Here is a 24173-nt window from a genome sequence, read left to right on the forward strand (position 1 = left end):
TGTGATTCCTCTTATTCTTTTTGTGTTGTCCCTGTTGGGCAGAGTTTCAAGAATGTAAAGGTTTAAAAACAATGGCACTTCATTTTCAACATTGGCAACTATATGGTTAAATAGAGCAATTAATCCCAATAGGGACCACTCCAATGGCTGGAGATCGAAACACTGTCTTAATTAGATGAATTAACCATCCACAAGCATTTTCCTTCACCAATACTTCAGGCTCATTCATATTGATTTATAGATTTTTCCCAATGTCATTTTCTTATGTTAGGACATGATGTAAAGTTTTGGGTTTGGTTCTGGCGGCCAATATTTCTCCAGTATATGAATCTTAGATTATTTTCTTACAATATTTTAAAAATCTAATTAAATATAAAAAATATAAATCGGCCGCTACTCAATCATTAATTTCTTTAAAGTGCCTACCGGCTAGCACAGAGCTTTTTGAACCGAAAGCTTCTCAACCTTCGAAGGATTCAATCATACAGAAACAGAACCGATATATATATATATATATGCACACACATAATGTATGCATGTTGCGTTATTCGCCAGTTGGTAGGATCAAATCCATCATTGAGAGCCGAAACGAACCCAATTTAATTAATGTAAATATATATATATATATATATGTGTGTGTATATGAAAAATCCATTCATGCTTTAAGCTATTATAGGGACAAAGATCAGACCTATGTTATCTTCTGTAAATTTTCGTTCTATATAAACCATTTTCTTTTATTAAAAACAACAAATAATTAAATCATTATTGTTACTTGCACCACAAACTCTTTGTCATTTAATATTTGCTTAATAATTAAATTAAATTATAAATTTTATAATTCCTTAACTTCTCTCAAAACAATTAAAATAATCAAATTCAATTTTAAAATTTTAATTCATCAAATATATATTTTAGCTTTACATGTCATAACATATAAATCCATAAATATATAGTTAGACTTAATAAATGGAATCGTCACTAATTTTTTTTACCTAGATATAATTGGTTATCTAATAAATCTATCATTTTAAAGAGCTTATAAACTTGACTAAGGATCCCTAAAAGAATAGGTTCGGGTCTACAAATTAAAACAGAGTTCAGGAGTTCGATTACATATAAGAAATATTATAGCAGCTCTACATGTTCATTCAAAAAATAGTACCAATTTATTTTAAATTTATCCTAACGTGTTAGTGCTAATGGTTTTAAGTTTTAATGTTTAAATATTGAAAATAATTTTTAAAATTCTTCATTAATCTGATAGAATTCTTAAAAATATTTTCTCATCTCAAGAGTATTTAAGAATCTTATTTGTTTTCTTGAAATGGTTTTGTAGTCGGAAAACAATTTTAGTATTTTTTATTTTGGTTTTTTTTTTTTGTTTTTATTGAAAATATATCTAATTTTTCTATAATTTGGGTCAAATTAAAAATATCTTCTTTTCCAAATTTCTAAATTCTCTACCATTTAGGCCTATTTAGAAAATTTTTTTTATTTCTTTTCTTTTTTTTTTTGGGAAAGAAAGTAATAATAATTATTTTTCTTGAAATTTCATTTAAATTCTTTCACCATTTGGGACAAATTTAAAGAAATTTCTCACCAAGAGATTTCTTAGAAATTTACCATTTGAAATTTTTAAGTTTTTCATCCTTAGATAATTGTCAAATATTTTCAATTAAACTTTTTATTTGGAAAAGACTACAATTACTTTTGTTGAAATTTTATTTAAATTATTTCACTAACTAGGACAAATTTAGAGAAATTTCTCACCTAGGAATTTTATAGAAATTTACCATTTGAATTTTCTAAAAATTTCATCATTGGATAATTATTATTTATTCTCAAAAAAATATTTTACTCTTTTATTATTTTTCCTAAACTTAATCATGCAAAAATAGCCCTAAATATAATCAAACGCATAGATAAATAACTAAAAAAATAAAAGAAAAATACCACAAAAAATGACTCTGCTGGAATGACTCGAGGCGACTCACCTCCGACATAAAAAACAGCTCGGTGACTTGGTTAGGAGACTCGGCTTGGCTCGACTCGACTCGACTTGGTTGAATGGTTTGGTTGGGAGACGAAGCAAGTTGCGCTTGGGTTGGGTTGGTCTGAGGAGAAATGCGCGGATCTTAGGGCTTTTTAACCCTCAAAACAATACCTTTTAATTAGCTATAAAAGCTAAAATTCATTTTTTTCTCAGATTTCTCTTCCCCTTCTCTCTTCTTTCTTTTTCTCTCCCTCTTTCTCTAAAAACCCAAGATTTCGATTGAATGCTTCACTGAAAACTGGGAAAAGCCATTGGAAACTGAAAAATGTAATCGAAAAATGCAAGTTTCGTCGAAAATTTAGTCGAAGTTTGAAAAATTTTTATCAATTTTATAGAAAAAAATCTCCAAAATTTCCTTTCTGATTTTCTTTTGCTAATATCCACTTTTTACTAGATTTTCTCGATCTCTCTGTTTCTGTGTTTCTAATCTTTGTTATCTCTTTCTGATTCATCTGTGTTTTCTATATGATTCAAGTCTTATATTTATAAAGCAAAAAAAATCAAAAAAGTTTCCTTTCGATTATGAGTCCACAGTTGACAAGAATTCTATATTATTACAAAACCTAAGATTTATCTATTGCAAATTAAATCCATCTAGAACTCTACCAACACTCATCCACAATAAAAATTATTTTTATTATCTTTTTACTTTTTCTTTTGTTTATTAAATCTGTTATCTTCTAACAAAAAAACCAAAGATAAATCAATCGAAAAAACAAAGAATTGAATAATCAACAAAAAAAAAAGATCCTAAATAAATAATAAAATAAATAAATAACTAAAATATAAAATAAAAAGTAATTAGGCTTGATAACCTAGACCGTATTGAACCAGGTCCAATTGGTTCAGGCTCGAACCAAATAAAGTGTTTATAGCTACCCCTCTATGCGCATTTTCTATGCAACAACAATTATGCAAAGACATAGACACCTCTCTTATCCAAACAGTCATCCCAACACCTTTTTTTTTATAATCAAATACTCAAACTTGCTGAATGACACAAAACTCCCATAAGCAGAGGCTTACAACTTTTGTAAAAATAAATATGGCTCTTCTAAACAGAGACTCAACTTCTTTCAAAAAATAAATAAAGCTCCTCTAAACAAAGGCTCAATGACTTTTGAAAATAAATAAATAAAATTCCTCTAAATAGAGGCTCAACGACTTTTGAAAAATAACTAAAGTTATTCTAAATAGAGGCTCACCGACTTTTGGAAAATAAATAAAGCTTTTCTAAATAGAGGCTCAACAACTTTGAAAAATAAATAATGCTCCTCTAAACAGAAGCTCAATGACTTTGAAAATAAATTAAGCCCTTCTAAACAGAGGCTCAAAGACTTTAAAAAATATAAAGCTCCTCTAAACAGAGGCTCAACTACTTTCAAAAAATAAATAAAGCTCCTTTAAACAAAGGCTTAATGACTTTTGAAAATAAATAAATAAAGCTCTTCTAAATAGAGACTCAACGACTTTTGAAAAATAAATAAAGCTCTTCTAAACAGAGGCTCAACGACTTTTAAAAAATAAATAAAGCTTATCTAAACAGAGACTCAACAACTTTGAAAAATAAGTAATGCTCCTCTAAACAGAAGCTCAATGACTTTGAAAATAAATTAAGCTCCTCTAAATAGAAGCTTAATAACTTTGAAAATAAATAATGCTCATTAACAATCTTGTCCAAAGGAGTCATAGATTGTGTTTGAAGAAATTTTACGAAACTCAAAGATTCATAATTTGAGTTCGAAATTCAAAGGTTTGTAATTCAAAGATTCACTAAAATTTTAGATTCAAAAAAACCTTTTAGCTTTGCAAAAATTCACCAAAATTTGATTCTTAAAATTTCAATGTCACAAGAATTTGATTCACGAAATTTCAGATATGCAAGACTTTTCGACTTTACAAGAATTCAAATTCGTAAGATTTTAAAATTTGCATTTATGAGATTCGCATCCAAAATTTTAATTTAGGGATTCGCATGCAAATTGCAAGGCTCACATCCAACATTTAAATATTCAAATTCTGGAGATTCACATTCGAATTTTGGTGATTCACACCCAAAAGTTAAAATTTTTTTTTTTGAAAAACTTAAAGGATTCGCTTCTCAGATTTCAAAGATTTTGATTCAAAAATTTCTCATTTAAAAACTTCGGATTTCATCCAAAACTTCAAAACTCCACATTCACATTCAACAAATCTTAGACTTTCACATCTAAATTCAAAGGTTTTCATTCAAAAATTTAGAGATTCGCATCCAAAAATTCAAATCTTCTCATTCTAGTTTGAAGATTCACATCCAATAAATTTAGGGTTTCACATCTAAAAGATTTTCATTTGAAACTCAAAGATTTCATTGGAACTCAAAAATTCTCATTTGAAACTCAAAGATTTCATTGAAAAACACAAAGATTCTCATTTGAAACTCATAATTTTATCTTAAAAGATTTCAACAAAAAATTCAAAATTTTTTTTTCTAGATGACTTTCAAACTTTTATCAGAGTCAAAATTTTGTATGTAATGAATGTTATGATCAATGATGCAAATACAACAATATGGATTCTCATAATAATGTAGATGCCATACTCTGAATTATGATTCAAATGTTTGCTAGCTAATGCATGTCCAAACAAAGTTTTAAATATTCATTGAATTATGTGCATGTAATGTTCAAACGATGATGCAAACATCATGCATGTAATGCAGATAAATGTCATAAAATTCTAATTAATTGTGGCAATATGGTTCTCAAGACTCTTTCATTCCATATTTTCCCTTTTTAACTACTCAGCACTAGCTATCCCAGAATAAACTTCCATTTTATATTTTCCCTTTTCAATTACTCAGCACTAGTTATCCCAGAATAAATTCTGTCCACTAATCTACATCATTCACACCATTTGATCGCAATTCACAGGCTTCTTAGCACTAGCAATTTCATCATTTGCATCATTGAATTGTAACTCATAGGCTTATCAGCATTAGCAATTTCATCATTTGTATCATTTGATCGCAACTCACAAGCTTCTCATCATTAGTAATTTTAGCATAAATTCCGTCAACTGATTCATATTATTTTTATCATTTGATCACAACTTACAAGTTATGTTGACCAATCCATCACCATATTCATTTGGTTACACCATGTACCCTTCCATTTTTTCATTTTTTTTGCCCCCTATCATCTTAGATTTCTTTTCAAAGGAATGCAAAAAAATCTTTTATGCACATTATCATTCATTCATTATTATTTCAATTCTTGACAAATATAATGCAATCAGACATTTCCTCGATTTATTTTGGGGATGCAAGAATAAAAAAGCACAAGGTGAATTGGAAAAAAGGTAACCAATGAGGAGTGAGTTTAGTTAAAAAAAAATGAACAAATTCAAAGCATGTCATTAGGATGAATGGTATTGAATAGTACCATAATATCCAAACAAAGAATACTTAGATAATTCTTAACATTAATCCAAAATTCTTTTTCAAAAACTCATTCCTTTGACTTTCAAAATCAATTTTGAGCACATTGAACTTTGTCCTAGCTTTAAGGGACCTTCAGATGTCTTTGATCTTTCATATATTGAACTATTCATCTAACTCTCAGTTCAAAAATTCTTCTACCCAAATTGCCATTTTGAGTTTTTAATTTGAGTCTTCCTTTTCTTTTTTTTTATCATCTCATTTTTTTATTTTTCTTTACTTTTTTTTTTATCTTTTTTGTCCATTATTGATATCTCCTATACATCAATCTTTAAAAGATAAGAACATAACATAATTTCATTCCTCTATCACAAGCATGACTTAGCCTAACATACGATCATTCAATTCAAGCATTCATATTTAATCCAAATGGACTTTTAAAAGTTGTAATGTAGGCCATGGTAAGGGGTCATAAAAGAAATAGATATAATATACTCAAAACATGTATTTAAAAGGTTCAAAACCAAAGGATCATTTCTTATCATTTGATGCAACTTGGCATTTTGCCCCATTTCATATCATTTCACTATTTTTTTCTTTTTTCATTTATTTTATTCCTCACAAAAAGATTCTCATTACTTTTCCCCAACTCATCTGTAACATTCATTTTTCTTTTCTCTCTTTTTTTTGCTTTGTTTTATTTTTCTTTCTTTTTATTTTTTTTCTTTTTATCTTTGAGATCTTTTACGATCTTTTACCTCTTTTCTTTTCAAAAATTACCCCCAGTATGGAGGGTAATCCTTAGTTGGGATTTTTTTTTAAAAAAATCATAATAGGCTCAAAAGGGGTAACAATGGATGGTTTTTTGAATTGTAAATGAACGATGGTCATTTCTCATATCAAATGTGAATGCTTTCTTTGAAAATCATCTATTAAAAAAAAAATAAACTCATGGATCTTTATAAAAGACTCTATATCTATTTCACATCTACCAATAACTTACTTCCTTTATCAATGTGAATGAGTTCTCACAATTAAATCTTAGAATTATTATTATCATTGTCTAAACATTCATAATTGAGAATGAAAATAAAAAGATATGACAAATAGCAAAGCACAAAATAGTGGTTGAGATGAAAGAGAAAATGTAATGAAATGCATTATCTTTGCCTTTTTATTGAAATGATAAAAAAAATGAAATCTTATTGCAAAAAAGAATTTCTAGCATTACTTTAAAAGAAAACCCAGAATGACAAACAACATCTAGCTTTAACATCCTTTTTCTTTCCAAAAATATGCCCTCATGTGATCAAGAAAATGATTTTTCTTGACATTTAGCCCTCTGATTCATTGTAGCTTTTTAAGTCTTTTCAGATCACATTTGTTCTTAATCTTCATTCAAAGCATTGACATTGTGATTGGGCAATGGATTACCACTAACATTAGGCATTGTTATCCCTCCTATATCAAAATTTATCATTCCATCCTTGATCAATCATTGCACAGTATAATTTTTAGTGAAATGATCAGTAATTTCATAGTGGTAATCACAGTAAGTTGTAAGATTATACCACTTGGATAGGGTAGCTCGAGCAGCTTCAGATGATTAGAGGTAATTAAGTGGTTGTTATAAAGCTTTCGATATAATTTCGTATTACTCATAGGGATTGGATCAACTATGAATTTTTTTTAGGTAGTTTGTTACTCTTATGAACCACTTGTTAGGTTAGTAGAATGAATCTAAATTTTTGTAGGAGGTTGAATGTTAAAGCTATGTATGGGAGCTTAGGGGCTGAAGATGGGTTGGTATGTTGATGGATAAGATGGTTGTAAAAAAGGCTGAAATAGGTGGGGTGAGGTATTGTTCATAGTAGGATAGTATAGGAGATAACCTTATAGTGGATAGGGTTGATATCCCTTGAACTATCTGTCAATGCTCATGGCTTAAGCTTCAATCTCTTTCTTCTTTGGTGCATTTTTAGTTTTTCTCCTTTCAACTTGTCATTTTTAATAGCATTCTCAATGACTTTGCCTGAGATCACTATGTCAGTGAAATTATTTGTTACATTTCTTATCATCTTTTCATAATTGGATGATTTTAAAGTGCTGACAAACAACACTGTGGCTTTTTTTTCAGTCAAAAAAAGTTGCAACTGAGTAGCTATGTCCCTCTACTTCTAGGCATACTCCTTAAATGATTCAATCACCTTCTTTTCCATATTCTACAAATAAAGATGATCAGAAGCTAAGTCTATGATATATCGATATTGACTAATAAATTCGTGAGTCATATCACTCTAGGACTGAATGCGGGTTCTGTCCAGTTGGACATATTACCTAGTAGCAAAGCTTGTAAAGCTATCTTAAAAAACATGTATTAATAGTTTTTCATTATTAGTATGGGTAACCATTTTTTTACAGTATATAGTAATGTGGATATTCAAACACTTTGTACCACCATACTTTCAAACTTTGAAACCTTGAACTTTGGAGGAATAATGACATCCAAAACTAAACAAAGCCTATAAGCATTTACAGAATGATAAAAATTGATTTTCTCTATGGCTCGCAACCTTTCCTCTAACAAGTTCATCTTTTGTTCAGCTTTTGAGGCTTCTAAAGTCTCTTTCTCCTTAGGCTTCAGTTTTTTTTTCTTTTTTGGATCATCCAAGTTGTAGATTGATACTAGTTCTATTGCCTTCTCAGTAAAGATAGGATTTACATAACTCTAGTACTGCTTTAGGTTTGAAGCTGATAGTATTCTAGGATATGTATACCCTACAGGATATGTGAACTGCTGTAGTGATGGGTCTTATGTAGATTATACTTGATGTGGCCCAAAATCAAGTGGGTACAAAAGATTATCCACCTTTTGTGATGGATGGTCCTATTGGCTAGTATTTTCTTCTATTCCTTTTTTTTTGTTTAACTTATTCAAAGCATCCAAGATTTTACTTAACTTGCTTTTAAGCTTCTTTTAAACTTTCTTTATCCTCTCAATATGATTGAAATTTTTTTGTTTCATTTGTCTGGCTCGAGCTCTTGTATTATATTGGTGAGTTGATTGTGTGAAATTCTTGGTTAGAGCTATCCTTGAATCTTGAGTACCATAATTTTGCATTATTAGAAATGCTATAGTTTATGTTTGGTATGTTGATGCATAAATGAAATGAACATTTTCATGGATGAAATCTAATATGAAAATGATGCAAAGGCACAATGCATGATATGAAAATGCAAACGCACAAAGTCGAACAAACAAAATGGTTAGATTACAAACCGTTCCTTCTTATGTCCTAACTTTGGGTTAGATCTATCAATAGATAGGAAGGGCGCTATCTTAAAGCTGGCCTCTTAAGTGTTGATTATATGTAGGGTTAGGTGATTTTGATCACTAAAGGTTTTCAAATTGTTTCTTATATCATTGTCCATCACAAACTAGTAAGGCATTTCAATCCTCACCAATCACAAGTTACCAACAAAAAAGATTCAATTTGAGTAGGAGTATTTCATTAGCCATTGCAGAGATTATCATCTCATGAGAGCATATGTATTTTACTCTCTCCTAAGAGGGACAGAGCTCAAGTATAGAGCTCATGTAATGTAAATGCATGTGACAGTGTGTGAATGAACATATTAGTTTTAAACCCCTTAAATCAAATAATAAACAAAAAAGGAAAAACGTTAGTGAACAAATAATTGCAATGTAAAACCATTAGATCAAAAGATAAGATAAATTTAAAAATTTACGGCTTGACTCTCTATAATATCCCCAGTAGAGTCGTCAAACTGTTATAACATATAGATCCGTAAATCTATAGCTAGATTTAATAAATGAAGTCGTCACCAATCTTTTTTATCTAGGTGTGATTGGTCACCTAATAAATCTATCCTTTTAAGAAGCTCATAACTTGACTAAGGGTCTCTAAAAGAATATGTTCGGATCTACAAATCGAAATAGGGATTGGGAGTTTGGTATATATAGCGAAGGTTATAACACCCCCATATGCCTATGCAAAGGATAGTACCGTTTTATTTTAAATTTATCCTAAAGTCTTGGTGCTAATGGTTTTAAGTTTTAATGTTTAAATATTGAAAATAATTCTTTAAATTCTCCATCAATTTGGTGAAATTTTTAAAAATATTTCTTTACCTCAAGAGTATTCAAGAATTTCATTTGTTTTTTTTAAGAAGCTTTGTCGTAAAAAAAAAAGTTTAATATTTTTTTTATTTTGGTTTTTATTGAAAATATATCTAATTATTCCACCATTTGGGCTAAATTAAAAATATTTTTTTTCTTATTTCTAAATTCTCCATCGTTTGGGCCTATATAGAAGTTATTTTTATTTCTCTTCTTTTTTTTTTGGAAAGCAAGTAATATGACAATTATTTTCCTTAAAATTTCATTTAAATTCTTTTTTCATTTGGGACAAATTTAAAAAAATTTATCACCTAGAGATTTCTTAGGAATTTACCATTTGAAATTTTTAAGATTCTCATTTTTGGATAATTGTCAAATATTTTCAAACAAAATTTTTATTTGGAAAATAATACAATTACTTTTGTTAAAATTTTATCTAAATTATTCCATAATTTGAGATAAATTTACAGAAGTTTCTCACCTAAGAATTTTATAGAAATTTATCATTTGAAATTTGTAAAAATTTCATCATTGGATAATTATTATTTATTCTTAAACAAATATTTTACTTTTTTATTATTGTTTCTAAACTTAATCATGCAAAAATACCCATAAAAATAATCAAACACATAGATAAATAACTAAAAAAAATAAAAGTAAAATAATAAAAAAAAGGAAACGACTTGGCTGGAATGACTCAAAGCGGCTCAGCTTCAGGCATAGAAAGCGGCTCGACAACTTGACTCGGCTGAAGGGTTTGGTTGGGAAGTGGATCGGTGAAACGCGAGTAGGATTGGTCTGAGTAGAAACGCATGGATCCAGGGGCTTCTTAACCTTCAAATAACGTCATTTTAATTAGCTATAAAAACCAAATTCATTTTTTTCTCAGATTTCCCTTCCCTTATCTCTCTCTTCCTTCTTTTTCTCTCATTCTCTCTTTAGAAACTCAGGATTCTGGTTGAATGCTTCAACGAAAACTGGAAAAGCCATTAGAAACTAGAAAATGTCGTCAAAAAATGGAAGTTTTATCAAAAAATTTCGTCGAAATTTAAAAATTTTTCAAAAAAAATCTCCAAAATTTCCTTTCTGATTTTCTTTTGCTAATCTCCGTTTTCTACTAGATTTTCCTGGTCTCTCTATTTCTGTGTTTCTGATCTCTGTGATCTCTCTCTGATTCCTTTGTATTTCTTGTGTGATTCAAGTCTTACATTTATAAAGCAAAAAAAAAAAAAAAGTTTCCTTTTGATTATAAGTCCACAGTTGATAGGAATTCTATATTATCACAAAACCTAATATTTATCTATTGCAAATTAAATCCACCTAGAACTCTACCAACACCCATCCATGATAAAAATTATTTTTATTATCTTTTTACCTTTTCTTTTGTTTATTAAATCTGTTATCTCTTAACAAAAAAACCAAAGATAAATCAATCGAAAAAACAAAGAATTAAATAATCAACAAAAAGATAAGACCCTAATAAATAATAAAATAAATAAATAACTAATATAAAATAAAAAGTAATTAGGCTTGATAACCTGGACTATATTGAGCCAGGTCAAATTGGTTTGGGCCTAAACCAAATAGGGTGTCAATATTACATCCAAACATCTTTTTTTTTTTACTACTTGCAAAGACTAAAAAAAAAAAAAGACAAATAAACCTAAAATAACATCTAACTTTAAATCCACACTTTCTTGTTTTGCCGTTGTATATATGCACAACCTAAACTTAGATATTTCTCCAATCACTTATATAGATAGTAAATTAAACATCGTCGGTTTGCCAACTTTTCATTTATTAACTTTGAAATGTTTTTGAAACCGAAATAGAGATTTAACCTATGGGGATTTCGCTTTTCAATTCAATCTATCCAATGATCGGTCTAATAAGTATAGAATATTAGTATTAAATACAGTTTTTGGTATTAAATAAGTATGAAATATAGTAAAATTTTAATAGAAATATGAACTTGATTTAATGATAAGGTATATATTTAATGCAAGAATAAATGCAACGGCTCAAATCTCACAATTTATTAAAAAAAATTGAAATAATTAGAAGAATAATTCAAAATGGTTCAAACATTAACTCGATCCAATCTAACCTGGTTAAACTAGATGTTTGACTCTTTCTATAATTTATGGATTTAATGATCCTAATTGAACCGAACATGTCAATACTCTCCATTCAAATTCCAATTATGCAAATAGAACTAGACCTGATAATTTATGTTTTCATATTATATCTTATGTCGTATTTAATACATGTAATGATACGAATTATTAAAACATAAATATGATATGAATTATAAAATGTGTTTAAATCCTAAATATGAACATAACACATTTAATATACGTGTTACATATAATATGACACATTTAATACATATATAATTAATTCGTTTAAATAAGACATTAATATACTTGAATAATATGAATATATACCAATAGACACGATTAATATGGATATATATGAATAGATACAATTAACACGAATATATACAATAATATGACTAAAATAATAAATAATTATAAACTATCTATTATTTTATTACTTAATAAATTTGGCATATTAATAATATAAAAAAGTACTTACGTATTAAAAAAATAAAAAAATTTAATACTCATTTAATATGTGTTTAATATATATATTTAAATTTTAATTTATATTACATAACTATATTAATTTTTAGTATCAAATTCAAAATGATAAACTATTAAAGATTAAAGAATAAAATAATAATGTATAAGACTAATATTAATATTTATATTGTATTTATATTATTAATATAAAAAATAATTTTATACTAATTATTAAATAAGTATTGTAATTAAATGTTAAAAATAATTTTTATATGAAATTAAATAGCTAATTAAGTATCATAATTAAAAGATTAAAAATTAAATAATCTTTATATGTTTATATTAAATTAAAATAAATATAAAAATATATTAAATGTGCTAAACATATTAAATGTATACTCGTATGATAAAATTAAATTAAACGTATTATTCATATCGTATCATGTGTTTAGACGAATCAACACATATACGATACAAATTGAGTCGTATCGACACGAATAAACATGAAACATATTTTTTAAAAATATATATATGATTTTTTCAATATCATTTTCATATTGTATCACTATGTCGAGTCTAAAATTATTAGATCTAAATATAACCGTCCTAAAAAACAAACTTTTTCTTTCAAATTTACATAATGACGCAAACAAACTTAATTCATAGCATATAAGAAGCATATATTAATTATATGCATGATGAAGAAATATGCGGCTGGTGAAAAAAACACCCATTTAAAGCAGTAAGGAATCATGTTGTCCAGACAAAAAAAAAGGATTTTACTTAGACGCTAAGTTAGTGGTCCTATATAATAATACAAGCATTCATTCAAACCAAAATACTAACTTTACTTGAACCACAAGCAAATGCACCTACATTAAGCATACATATATAGGAATTAATAGGATTAAAAAAGGGAAGAAAGCATGGACCGACCGCAAAGATAGCAAGGTAGAATTGTTAAGCGGAGTTTGGCAAAGCTTTCAATTACAGATTATGCAATCCTGTTTATGGATCCTAGTAGCTGCTACGTGCTTCATCTTTAATTCAGCTTACCCAACTGTCACCAATATTGACAATGACTGCTTTATAAGCCCCAAGGTGACTACTGTTTTCAATTGATAATGGGAATGTGGGTCCATGAATGATATTGGACTGTCGTTCACACAATGCTAGATTAGTGTATTTAACGTAATGGATGTGAGGGAATAAAAGGACAAAGGCAACCGTAGAATGGAGATGTAGTAATGTAGAAACTTGAAACTGACTCGACTCAAATTAGTATTCTATCCCCCAGTATTTACCATCTCTATCGAACACGGCAAGCCATCGGACCACAGGGATTTAACTTGCCTACAAGCAGAGAAAAATAGAAAGATCAATTTATCTTAATTTTTAACATATCAGAAAACATCTGAACTCGAAGTGTTTTTAGAAAAACAAAAGAGAAGAACGGTTAAAGGCAAAGACAGGGTGTGTTCCCTGTGTTTGCACTCTAATATGTAAGTTAAAAAGAATAAGATTAAAAAAAAGTAAGTAAGAAAGAACGGAAGTTGAATTGAACTTGTCTTAATGGTGTCTGGGCTTTCACATTTATAAATAAACTGTAAGGGACTATCAGGGGACAAAGAACAGTGCCAAGTTAATGTGGCACTGAACATATCAAATAGACCTAATATGTCAGGTTAACACAAAAGACAGAAATACTCGTGATTGTTTGTTGAAAACTTCTAAGAGAGAAAAAAGCATTATATCATTTTGACCATTAAATGCCACTAACACTTTCCTTGCCTGATATCCTAACCTTTCAATTTAATGGTCTGAAAATGCCAACCGCTTTAGCCTCATGTCTAGGGCTAAGAAGTGGTTAGTGAAGTTTTGGACTTAAAATTTACATATGCCCCGTCCCTTTATTTCACTAAGCTAAAGCAATGTCCAAGATGCTTGGAAAATTGAAACAAGTTATTGTTTTAAACTTTATTAATCCACTAGATAATTAAGATTCTAACAAGGAAGCCTCTGCTTTTTTTGTGGTCCTTTTTGGTGGTCCAAAAAAAATTGAGCATTATGGCAGATATGGACCCAATAGCATCTTAACACTTCCAACCAAAACAAGAACTTATCCAACTTTTTGGTATAATCCAACGGGGGCTCTAGAATTCTGGAGACGAGGACATCGCAGCTCTAAGGCTCCTCTGGCTTCATCTAAGGGACCAATACGCCCTTCTAAGACCCGTTATAGCCTTATACGAGTGCCACAACATGCACTAATTGGTTGAAGAACATAAGCATGCAGTAACTTTTGAGTCATGGATTGTAAAATCTTCAGTAGTGAGTAAAAGCCAAGGAGAGAAGTTCAATGTGATGGACTTCGTGAGAAATAGAAACTACATAGGACATCATTGAGGCACGACCATTTTGAAAATGATGCATGTAAGAAAACCCTGCCAGAGAATTTAACCTTGGGCTTAGACGGTAGTCACAGCTCCATTTATCACACCCTTAATAATTCCTCAAAATCTGTGGATAATATAGCCAGAAGCTGGTGGCTTTAACCTTTAACCTTTGAGGCAGGATGGAAAGGATACAAACACCATGAGAGTGTGGCACTTATGTAGAACTGCAACTTGAAATTCAAGCATATTGGATAAACTTCAAGCAAATTTCCCACTCGGCCATGCGATGTAATTAGAAACTGGAAAGCAGAAAGATCTCTGTGGGCATTTCTCTTTTCCAATTCCTTAAGTGCCCTTTCTGCCTTCTCAAGCAAGCCAGCATCAACATAAACTAACGCTATATTACTATAGGTTGTCTAATCATCAGCATCTTTGGCATCTCTCTTCATTTCCTCATAAACTCTTTCAACCCCAGAAATATCATTCATAGCAGCCAAAGCCCTCCTCCAAACGTTGTATGTATATGAATCTGGCATGAGACCACACGATTTCAGTTTCTGTATAATGTCTTGTACCCTTTCTGGCTTCCAAATCTTTGTGTAGAGAGTCGTGAGACCGTAATAAGAAATGAAGCCTAAAGGAAGGTTAAGTTTGTTCACCTTTTCCATTAGAGCTTCTGCTTTTTCAGTCATCAATTCCTTAAAAGTAGCAGTTGAGAAGGACACCATAAATGAGATGGTCCTTTGATGCTTCAGGAAGATCAATGAAGTAATTTTCTGCAGCAGGTATACCTCAAGCTTCGGCAACCAAATCAAGATGGAAAGCCTGATCGCTAACTGTATTATTCATGCCCCGCGTGGTCACCTTCGTTTCAGAGAGTTGTACATACATTCATAAACAATCTGGACCAAGTACTGGCAACAATTGTATGCATACTGTACACCGGTTTCCACACGCTTGGACATGTTTACTTCTAAAACCGAGCAGCTATAGCTAATGAAACGAGGAACAAAAACACTATCATACTAACAGGAAGAAAACCAAAAGCAAAATAACGATATGAGATCACGTGAAAAAGCTTCAGTACTTTTGACTTCTTTTTACATTTAAAAGTTCAAATTACTTTCTAAAAATCAACCAATTCTAATTTCTAACATATCACTAACGATACCAGGTTACCGAAAGTCAAATGAATAAAATGGATGAAATAAAAAAAGCCAAGATTCGCATTACTTCATAAGGCCAAAATTAACCAAGATTCATATACATTAGCATGCATAAAACCCCAAGCTTTTATCTAATATGGGAATTCGAACATTAAGAGCGGGGTAATAGAGCTTACAGTCGCGAAGCATCTTGAGAGTGTCATCAACTTCTAGACGCGGTTGGAGCGCTTGAGGAACTGATTCAACTGCTGCCACTATCCTCTCTTTAAAAAGCATTTGTAAAGCGCTTCTTCTAAGTACTTCTTTGACCTTCTCCTCGCATTCTTGGTCCGTCTCGACGGCTGCATTAATCTCATTACTTTGCTTCTGTTTAAAAAGGTATTAAGGTTTTAGATTTTTTTCTTTTGGATTTGAGAAAATCTTTCGAAATGGAAGAAATCCTGAACAAACGCCAATGAAGTAGCTGAAGCAGCTCGCTTTGGTTTTTTGTTTGGGCTGCATAAACTTAGTAAATTTGAGCTTTAGATTTTTAGCCTGGTCTGTGATCTGTGTTCGGCCAGCCGAATTTATAAACCCTTCGCCTACCAAATATTGAAAAATAAAATGGGCCTTCATTAATGAAGCTGATCGGCTGGTCATGAGTTGCAACTTCAAAATCAAGCAGAGTTAGAATAGGCTTTTTGACACCCAAAAAACAAAAAAAAAAAAAAAGAAAGAAAATATCATGCATGCCTAAAACCTGTTGTCGTCCTTACCAATGAGCCTCAACTTTCAACTTATGCTTTGGATATGGCCTTCTTGTATTTCGTTTCCGGTTTCTAGTCACAGGCTGCCCATCCTGGTATCTAATGCTGGATAAAAAGCCCATAAACAACGGAAAACGACAGCACAAAGGATATACTAATAAATGCTGGGAGCGAAACGATTTAGAATCACACAAGCTATTAAAAAAAGTCGAAATGCTTGATGGAGAGAGTAGAAATCACATGAAGAAGGCATTGCAATTATATACTATGCCCTCTACCACCTCTCAAGAACTTAGCCATAATTGTCCTTCGTGTTAACTTCTGTTTTGAATCTCCTGCAATTGCTGAGTTGTGAAATTCTTTCTTCAATGCCAAATGCTTAACAAATGTGTTGTTTTCGTTTCTTTCCACGGTTATAATCATGAAGCTGCCAATACGGTTCTACCCCCAAAATATATGGTTGAGTATTAGAGTGTGACTAGGGTTAACCCATGTCCCCATTGGTAATGGTACCTGTCAGGTCTCCCCAACTGGAGAAAGTTTTAATGAGTCACATTCCCATTATTAATAATAGGTTTATATTTAATATAAATATCAGTTAACTATATAATGATATTTTATAAAATAATTGATTTTAAAATTTTAAAATGTAATTATATGTAATTTTAAAAATATATTTAAAATTAATTTTTACGAGATGTCAGATTATGATTCAATGACAATGTCTAGCATTTATAAATTGATAGTAAACCTTACAATTCGTATTTTCGTATAGTATCTTGTGTTGCATTTGATATATGTTACAACAAGAACTATTAAAATGCGAACACGACACAAATTATAAAATATGTTTAAATTTTAAATAAAAATACAATACATTTATTATATGTATTACATGCGACACGACATAATTTAAACATATATAATTAATCCATTTAAATGTGACATTAATAAACAAACTTGAATAATATGAATATATATGAATAGACATGACTAATATGAATATATACGAAAATACTACTAAAATAATAAAGAATTGCAAACCATCCATAATCCATTATTTACAACTTACACTAAACACTAAACAATAGTAAGTAAATTATGGCTTGTTACACATTTACATAGTATAAATTACACAACATCAGATCCAACTAAATACTCGTTAATATATATATATATATATTTAAAATAACAAAATAATTCACAAATATGCAAGTCAATATCTAGTAGATAGTAGACACCAACATATCATCAACCATTATACCTAATTCAACAAAACTTACCTACCTAGTGTATTCAAAAAATAACAATAATTCAAAAAACTATTTAATATGAGCCAACACAACTTAACAAGATTAATTAACTTGAGATGAAATAAAGCACTTTATTGGAAAAAAAAAAAAAAACCTTCTTTGTTAATATCTAAGTTGATGATACCGTCTATCTTCTCATCTAAGCTCTCTTTAACATTTTTTTTCAAATAACCAGTACTTGTAACAAACAATACCTTCCATAATTTTTGGCTTCAGTAAGCTAGATATTAGTCGAGAACCTTACCAACCACACTAAAAGCATATTCATATTATACTACAGAAATAAGAATGCTCAAGATATCTCACACCATGGCAATAAGCTCAAGGTAACAAATTTGGTTTTGCTTCCAAAATTGCAAAATATCTAACTCTTGTATCATATCATTCCTTTGTTCTTCCAAATCTAGCTCTATTTAAGATTTTCATTAGTAGCACCATTCTTAATATCAAAAGTGACAAACTTTTAATTTAAAAATTCAAATGTATCATAATACAAAATAAAATTTATAATAAAACATTATAAAAAATTAAAAGGTAATAAAAAAATAAAACTTTAAAATAAGCAAATTACCTTTCAAACATCCTTTTTACTTGAACTTGTAGCTATGTTAGATCCCTTATCAACATTTTGGTCATTAGAAATATTAGAAACAACCAAGGATGAACTACAAATAAAAGCCTTGACAGTATTGACATCATCAATTTATTCATCATAAAGAGAAAATAAATTATCCCTAACTATTATGAACTCTATTGAATCATTCCTATAAAACTTCTTACAATTCTAATACACAAACTGTAGCTTGTAACGAGGATCCAATATCATAGTTACAGCTAAAATCAAGCTAAATTTAAACTAATACTTTTCAAACTTATCAAACATCATTATAGCAATCCTATTTAACTACACATCATTTCTATTCATTATTCATTTAAGGTCAAACATGCCCAAAAAACTAAAGAAAAGAATAAGTTGGCAATAAGGTACTTTGTTCCAAAAAAAAAAAAAAACACAAGTAATGTCATAAAAAACACTTAAGATCTAGCTCAATTTCTCAATTTTATCCCACTCAATTTTAGATGGACAGTTCTTATAATTTGAATCACTGATTCCCAAGTACAAGAAAACCATGTGAAAATAAAGAGCATTTTTAAACATAAAATGTATAGAGTTCCACCTAGTTGGAACGTTTTTTTCTTAATCCTCTATTTGCGTTTAAACTAACCAAGTTCACCCATTCCAAAATTTTTTGTTTTCTAACTTGAGACACTTTTACATACTTAATACTTTCATTGACTTTTTTTTATAGACTCATCAAACTTTTTCAAGCCTTATTGGGCTTTCAAATTAAGAATATGAGCACAACATCTTAGATAAAAAAACTGACCATTTTCTAAAGTGTTTTTCATACATTCAATTGTAATTCTAAAAAATAAAAAAAAAATTATCATTAGTAGAAGCATTATCTAATGTTATATAGAACAATTTATTATCTATATAGAAAGTGGCTCATGGTCAACACTTAGTCAAAAGCTGGTTAAGTGGTTCAGTCGATCGATTCAACAGTTCCCTTGTGGTTCAACTATCTAGATCTAGTTTAAGTGAATCGGTGAAAGTCAACAGCAAGCTGGGTCGGGTGAGCAAACCTTCAGTCGAGTCTTCGGTTGACGCGCAGATCCTCTAGGTCTTAACCGACATCGTTTTGGTTTTGGCAACAACTATAAAAGTTTAATTTTTTTTAATTTATTTTCATTTTTCCCTTTCATTCTACCTCTCTCTCTCTCTCAAACTCTATCTTTAACTCCAACTGACCATCGTTGTTCCTAGAGTCTGACATCAGTGCATCGTGCTATTCGTCGATCACTGTCATCGTTCATCGACCGTCGATTGTTGAAATGAACCAAAGTCACCAAAAACCTTCCCTTCAACATTTTAAACATAGATCCAAGCTTAGTTTTGCAAGAAATGACCTCGAATTGCATAAATCGAGACCCAAAGTTATGGCCAAAAATATTTTTTTATTTTTTTTAAAGGCACTGAGGTCCCCATTTCCAAGGGCTACAGATTTATGTTTAGTTATGGTTTTAGGTTTTTCTTTAGGGTTTTTCATATATAACTTTTTTTTGGTTTTTTTTTAGGTTTGGCAAAGCTTTTTTTTTTTGGATTTTTCATTTTTGCTGTTTTTTTTTTTCGATTCTCCCTTGTTTTCTTGCAAGAAATAAGCTCTATTTATAGAGCTTTTTGGGATTCAAATCTCAGATTTTTTAGGATCCAAATCTCAGATTTTCAACTAGCCTGAACTTTTGGTGGTTGAAATCCACACTGACAAGTTAGGCAAGGATGTCAAGCGGTTGCTAGTGGCTAGCGGTGGTTGAGATTTTAGACTTTATGGAGGATGCATTTAATGCACCAAGATTTTTGTCAATCAGATCAAAAAAAAGAAAAATATAATAATAATGATAATAATAATAATGATAATAATAATAATAATAATTGATATATGACAAAATGGATTTCTACAGTTGCCCCTTTTTGTCTATTTCTAAGAATCAAGAATAAGGCAAAGACAAACAGACAACCATTTTGTTCGAAAAGAAGAAACGTTGGGCACAAAAATAAATAAATAAAAAGCTTCTCTAATTAGAGGTTCAATAATTTTTTTTTTAAATTTAAAAAGGCTCCTCTAAATAGAGGCTCGACGACTTTTAAAATTTTAAAAATGCTCATTTAAGCAAAGGCTTGATGACTTTTGAAATTTTAAAATGGCTTCTCCAAGTAGAGGCTCAACGACTTTAAATTTTTCACCTTGCTCCTCTAAGCAGAAGCTTAACAACTTAAAACTTAAAAATTTCATCTCGAAAAAGTTCATCTAAGCAAATGCTCAACGACTTTAAAAATTTCATCTTGGAAAAACTCCTTTAAGTAAAGACTTAAGAACTTTAAAGATTTCATTTTGAAAAAGCTCCTTTAAGTAGAGGTTCAACAACTTTAAAAATTTTATCTTTTCTCGAAACTAAATTCTCATCTTTGAGCAAGTAAATTTCTCTTTTTTGAAATCTCTTATTTGATTATTATTTTTACTCAAATATTAAAATCTTGTTTTTCATTAGGGAACGAAAAGTCATTGTCCTTGTTATAACAGCTCATAGATGCATGTACTGAGTGCTCTAGATGCAATGCATACAATGCAATCAAAATCATTCATTTTCAATAGTGGTAAAAGGCTCTTGAAATATCTCGCCTTTTTACTTTTTTTATCAGAATTCTTAACAATTGCTATATAACAAATTTTTTCTCAACATCTGACCATTGTATTCTTTCTCAACAATATTTTTCTTTTTCAGAAGTTTGTAACATCGATATCTTGTCATGCTTTTCTTGTCATTTTCATCTACTTTTATTAACTTTTAAAAAGTAATGTTAAGATCTTCTATATTATTGTTTTCATCATTTTAATTTCAAGACAAACAAAATACAATCATACATTTCTCCTATTTATTCTAAGGTGAATAAAGATGATGAATTGAGATAAAAGAATAGACATGCATTATTCCTAAAAGAAAGAAAGTATATTTCATTGAACTGATAATAAGTGCATGGCAACAAAAGTGTTTGGGTAGGAACCAAGGTACCTAAGTAATGATTTCAAGATAATCATGAACAAAATATTCTTGGTTTCTTTCTCCAAAACTCAACCAAATAACTTTCTTGATCCTTCAAAGCTCATCAAACCATGTTTGTCCCTGTGTTGTGAAGTCATCTCATGACGCTGCCTTTCTTTTATATCTAAGTCACCTTGTCAGATTTTCAACTTAGATATTTCTTATTTTTCTCATTTTTTAAGCAAAGTATTTTTTTACAAAATCTGAATTTATTGGATTAGGCAAATCATTTTCGTCCATCTCTACTAAAATCAATGCCCCACCAAAAAAAGCTTTCTTTATCACATACAGACATTTTTAATTTGGTGTCCATTTTCTTCTATTATCATGTTAATTTAGAATGATCATTTTTAGCACTAAGTCTCTTATTTGAAAGCGACAAAGGTGAATTTTCTTATCATGTACTTTCATCATCCTTTTTTGATATAATTGACCATGACAAAATGCTGTAAGCTTTTTCTCTTCAATGAAGTTTAATTGTTTATAGCAATTAGGGACCCATTAAGCTTATTCTAACTTGACTTTTCTCATAATTGTTAGTGAAGGGATTTTTATTTCAACTAGTAGCATAACTTCCATCCCATAAGTCAAAGAGAATGGAATAGCCCTAGTAGATATTTGAACTGATGTTCTATAAGCATACAAGGCAAAAGGTAACTTTTCTTGCCAATCTTTGTAAGTATCGGCCATTTTTTTCAAAATCTTTTTGATATTCTTGTTTATGATTTCTACCACCCTATTCATTTTCTAATGATATGATGCAGAATTATGATAACGGATCTTGAACTGAGTACACACTTTATTCATTATTTTGCTATTCAAGTTTTTAGCATTATTAAAAATAATCATCTCTAGAAGCCTATATCTGTATATTATCTCTTTTTTTATGATCTTACATGCCACAGATTAGGTCATACTAGCATATGATGTAGCTTCTACCCATTTTGTGAAATAATCGATTATCACAAAGATGAATCTATGTCCATTCGAAGCTTTAGTAGTAATGGAACCAATAACATCCATGCCCCACATAGAGAATGGCCATAGAGGAGCCAAAACATACAAAGCTAATGAAGAAGCATGAATCTTGTCAGTATAAATCTGACACTTATGACATCTCCTAGCATAATCAATACAATCACCCTCTATTGTTAACCAATAATAGTCAATTCCCATAATTTGTCTAGCCATCATATGACTATTTGCATGTGCTCCATAAACTCTTTCATGTACTTCTTCAATAATCTTTTTTGCTTTAATAGCACTCACATATCTTAAGAGTACTTGATCTCGACTTTTTTTATAAAAGACATCTACATAAAAAAAAAAAAACTCATAGCCAACCTTTGGATAGTCTTTTTATCATTTTTTGTTGCATGTTATGGGTATTGTTGATTTTTTATGTATTGCATAATGTCATGGTATCATGGCTTTCCATCAACTTCTTCAATACTTGAGCAATGTGCTAGTACATCCTTTACATCCAGCTTGATAGGTTGGATCTCGGTATTTGCATTTATTTTAATCATTGTAGCTAGAATAGCTAATGTATAAGTAATTTGGTTCTTCTTTCTAGACAAATGCTTAAATTGAATTTTTTTTCAAATTGTTTGACTAACTCAGAGATGTATATGTGGTACCAGATCAACTTAGAATCTTTTGTTTCCCATTGACCTCGTAATTGATATATAACCATAGCTGAATCTCTAAACACATCCAACACTTTGATTTTTTTTTTAATTGTTGCTTGCAAACCCATAACACAAGCCTCGTATTCAACCACATTGTTTGTGTAATTAAAATTCAATCTAGCTATGATAAGACAATGAGGGATATCAAAATTGCCCCATACTATGACCCAAAGCATTAGTAGCTCTATCAAAATTCATCTTTCAAGACTTTTCAATAGGTTCATTTTCTTCAATGACTATCACATCTTCATCAGAAAAATCAAGTTTCATTGGCTCATAATTTCCAATTGCACGATCGGTAAAGAACTCGGCTATTGCACTTCATTTAATAGCCTTTTGAGTCACATAAACAATATCATATTTTTAAAGCATAACTTGTCATCGCACTATTCTTTCTGTCAATGAAGGCTTCTCGAAGATATACTTAATATGATCTAACTTTGCTATGAACTAAGTAGTATGATAAAGCATGTATTGTTTAAGCCTTCAAATTGTTCAGGCCAATACACAACATATCTTCTCTAATAATGAATACTTGGACTCATACTCAGTGAACTTCTTGCTCATGTAATAAATTGCTTATTCATTCCTATTAGTTTCATCTCTTTGCCCTAGCACACATTTCAGTGAATTTTCATATACCATTAAGTACAAAATCAAATGCTTTCTAGGAATTGACAGCACCAACATAGGTAGATTTAACAAGTATTCTTTGATTTTGTCAAAAGCTACATAGCATTCATCATTCCATTCTCTTGGATCATGTTTTTTAAAAAGCTTGAAAATGAGATCATACTTGTAGGTGAGTTGAGAGATGAAGCGAGCAATATAATTCAATCTTTTCATAAAGCCTCGTACTTTTTTTGAGGTATGAGGAGGTGATAATTTTTGAATAGCACATATTTTGTCTGGATCCACTTCTATTCCCTTTTCACTAACCACAAAGCTTAACAATTTTCTTGATTTAGCAGTAAATATACGTTTGGTAAGGTTCAACT

General features: G+C 29.9%; 1 pseudogene across 1 annotated transcript; it reads right to left on the reverse strand.

Moving 5' to 3' along the window:
* Positions 1 to 13905: 13905 nt before the first annotated feature.
* Positions 13906 to 17092, reverse strand: LOC111317432 (large ribosomal subunit protein mL101 (rPPR4) pseudogene; annotated as a pseudogene). The gene is made up of 2 exons (XR_016327274.1): positions 15939 to 17092; positions 13906 to 15589 (listed from the first exon to the last, which is right to left on the reverse strand). The product of XR_016327274.1 is annotated as a large ribosomal subunit protein mL101 (rPPR4) pseudogene (transcript).
* Positions 17093 to 24173: the final 7081 nt, after the last annotated feature.

This window comes from Durio zibethinus, chromosome 2, assembly GCF_047325235.1.
Source record: "Durio zibethinus cultivar Kanyao isolate XHJ-2024 chromosome 2, ASM4732523v1, whole genome shotgun sequence".
NCBI classification, from domain to species: domain Eukaryota; kingdom Viridiplantae; phylum Streptophyta; class Magnoliopsida; order Malvales; family Malvaceae; genus Durio; species Durio zibethinus.